This window comes from Mus pahari, chromosome 7 (genome assembly GCF_900095145.1).
Source record: "Mus pahari chromosome 7, PAHARI_EIJ_v1.1, whole genome shotgun sequence".
NCBI lineage: Eukaryota > Metazoa > Chordata > Mammalia > Rodentia > Muridae > Mus > Mus pahari.
In genome coordinates this window covers 112554854-112558587 of record NC_034596.1, presented here as the reverse complement: position 1 = coordinate 112558587, position 3734 = coordinate 112554854, and the positions used below count along the sequence as shown (strand labels likewise).

Below are 3734 nucleotides of genomic sequence, written 5' to 3'. Positions count from 1 at the left end.
TCACTCAGGCCAAAGATTCTATTCTCTTGACCAGGAGGAGTTTTGTTTTGTTTTGTTGTTTTGTTTGTGTTTCTACTCTTATGTATTGTTTCTGCCCAGTCCAGGACACCTGAGCTTCCTGTAACAACAGCAAACTAAGATAGATAGGTGATGACGCTCAGTGATTGGTCAAAGTCAGAAGCATCATTGAATTCTTTACCAGTCACAGAAAAGTAAAGTAGTAGCAATGTTTGAGGCCCACAGTGAGAAGGCAAGGAATCTTGCCTGTGTCCAGCCTGGCCACACAAGAGGATAGGAGGGCCTAGATTTGCAGTGAGACAGCAAACTCTCTGTCCTGAGTATTGGTAACCGCCACATCAACCTCATGTGCAAATTGAAAAATCTTTATAAGAATTCTCACCACACTATCTGAATTTCCTGACCTGTTTCCTAAAAAAATCACTAGTAGAGAATACAATTAACAGAGTTTAATTGACATACCCAGGTAACTGAGAGGAAAATTAAAATCTGTGGAAAAAATTACTAAACAGAGGGTAAACCTGAGGAATTATCCTCAATACATTTCATAAAAAGAATTCTATGAAAAATAAGAGATAGATTAGGTCAGCACATACATGAGCAACTAGAGTAGGAAGTATTGTAAAGTACATCTTCAAGAGATAAAGCCTAAAACTTTTCCAGAAATTTTGAAATGCATGATTATGACAATGAAGAAGAGCAACTATGATTTCAAAACTCGAATTGTAATTCTAAAAAACAGTAAAATTAACCAAAAGGCTTTAAAACTCATTTTTTTAAAAAAAAATTTTATTATATTGTTTTATTTACTATTAGGAGATAGGGGGTTTTTTTGTTCCACAGTGTACGTGAGGAGGTTGAGGATGACTTTGTAGAGCTGATTCTCTTCTTCCACAGTTGGCTCTGAGGATCAAACTTAGATTGACTGTCATGCTTATTGGGGAAAGTGCTCACACTCGCTGGTCCATTTTGCTAGCCCAAGTTTTAAATTTTTTGATGGGGAAAAAAAATCATTAAAGTTAAAAACAATAATAGTGGGAAGAAATACACCCAAGGACCAGCCATGGGCACTACTACAATGAACAATGGACGAATGTGTGATGAAGAGATGGGAAAATGGAGTACCTAGGTGGCAAGATGGAACAGAAAGTGAAGCTGTAATTGACACCAAAGGTCAAGTGATATCTGTGGTCTTGGCTTCCTCTGGAGACTGTATGGATATCTGAGATCTGTGCTGCCTTGGAGCGACATGCTGATCTGAATGGTCTGCACTGCCACCTGAGACATCTAGGCCCATGCTTTTGCTGGGGGGGTATGTCTGGGTGCATGACCCTATGGCAGCCAGGGTCTGTAAAGGCCATGAAGGTGTCCCTAGTATGGTCAGCCATCTGAGGCATGGTGCTGAGTTGACCTGGGCAGCACAGTAGAGCAGACCCTGGTGGCAGGGATGTTGGTGAGCTGGCCAGAGGACATGAGGGCAAGAGAGGTGATCCTACCCCCTTGCTAGCTGTGATAGCTGGAACAGTCCAGGAGTGCTTGCCCTGGTGGTATAAGTAAAGGAGAGCAGGTGGGCTGACCAACTCAGCTACATCCCAGGCCCAGATCCAGCTCTGTGAATGGCCCACTCCAATATCTACCCCATCTATGATCTGCTGCTGGGGTGCATGAAAGGGACTGCCCTAAAGATCCAAAGCTGTGGGATCTCCATGACAGGGAAACAGCAGGGTATCAGAGAGGAGTTCCAGTAAGGATCCAGTATAGTTAGTGTAGGAGAAGACAGAAACCTCAAAACAGACCAATGACTCATTGCTATAACATTTGCAAGTAAAGATGTGACACTCTGTGACACTGTATAGCTTCCACGACAAGATATTTTTATTCTATCTTATTTTACGTTCTTTGGGGGTGAGGCAGTTACAAGGGCAGATACAAAGGGATAGAGAGATTAGTGGGATTGGGGTACATGGTGTGAAATTCACAAAGAATCAATAAAAAGGTTTTTTTTTTTAAAAAAAAAAACAATAGCAAGAAAAAGTTAAAGAGAAACAGGAAAAGCAAGATGTGGAGAACACATAAAAATGATGAGATACAGTCTTCCACTAGCAGCCTTCAAATGAAGATGTAGAACTCTCAACTCCTCCTACCCCATGTCTGCCTAGATGTTGCCATGTTTCCACCTTGATGATAATGGAATGAACCTCTGAACCTACCTTGGTAATGTTCTGACTTCTTCAAATGCCAAAGCTGTTTTGATAAAGCAGAGAGCAGTGATAGTGGGGCAGAGTCTGAGGAAGAAGAGGCCCAAGAAGGGTTAAAAGGAGCAGATCAGAGTGGCAGTGATGATAAGAAAATGATGAAGAAATCAACAGATAAGAACTTGGAAAGCATTGTTACCAACAACTATAAAGATAGTTTTTGCTCAGGATATACAGAGTGACATTCATACTGATTCTTCCCGGAGTACCAGAAGCAGTGAGATGAAAAGCCTGGAGATCAGAGCTCGCAGCAGACAGAAAACACTGTTGTCTGTGTTCACAAAGATACAAATGAAGGTCCCAGTGAATCTGACGAGTGATTCAGATAGTGGAGTATACTGTGGTTCTATGGAGCAATTTGGACAAGAAGAGTAGGCCATTTGAGCCAAGGAACCAAGGGTCGGCAAGTAAGGAGTGGAGATGATGGAGAACACTGGGGCTCAGACCGAGAGTCCAGAGGCAACCTCAACAAGCAGATCGCTCTTGTGCTCATTAGGTTGCAGGAGGACATGCAGAATGTCCTTCAGAGACTTTATAAACTGGAACCATTAACTGCTTCACAGGCAAAATTATCACTGCAGACAAGTAACCAGCCCTCCTTACAGAAAACAGAATTGAAGAAATGGCCTTTTAACTGAGTAACCCTGCTGGGCCTGGATAACCTAGGAGATAGACTGGAAATGAAGTGGAATTCATAAGAAGAATCTCAGTTTTGATGATTACATTTCACTGTTGTCCAGTAGTTTGGTTTATAAACATAAATATTGTTTTGCAGTACACAAATAGTAACATTTTCAAGACTAATATTGCTGATACTTGAAAAGCAATCTTGATGAGATTTTGAGTAGCATCCATAGACTTACTCTTTTTGAGCTTGAAGGACTAAGTTATTAATTATTGTTCAGTAAAAATCACCTGATTTTCTCCCATAAGAATTATGAGCTACATTTCTAAGGCATAACTCTAATTATGAGATAAAATTTATACTTTTTACTTTTCTAAATTAAGCACAAGAAAGAATGCAAAAATAAGAGTGGCGTTTAAATGAGTTTAAATCAACTTTGTATCAGTCCCTGAACTGTCAGCTACGGAGCAGAACACCAATGGAAGAATCCTCTACATTCTGTGTGGTCTGCACAGAAGACTGGCCTTTAGTGGCTTGGTTTCCCTGGCTTGCTCAGGGGAACTCAGAAAATCATTATCCTTGTACAGTGCTTACTGTTTACAAATGATTCACTGGACAGACTTAACTTGATGATGGAAGTAATGAAGAATAGGCCTAATGTAGGTGTAAAAGTGTATTCCAACTCTAGGATGGTTAATCAGATTTTAATTCAATCATACACACTTAATCCTTTGTAACCATTTTTCTTTAAGTAAGGGTATCTACTGTCGGCTTCATAGGGTGCTTTGCAATAAAATGAAAATTTATTTATACTGTTTTTACTAAGGTAAGAAAAG

General features: G+C 40.3%; 1 pseudogene; it reads left to right on the top strand.

Moving 5' to 3' along the window:
• Positions 1-2228: 2228 nt before the first annotated feature.
• Positions 2229-2648, top strand: LOC110324140 (annotated as a pseudogene).
• Positions 2649-3734: the final 1086 nt, after the last annotated feature.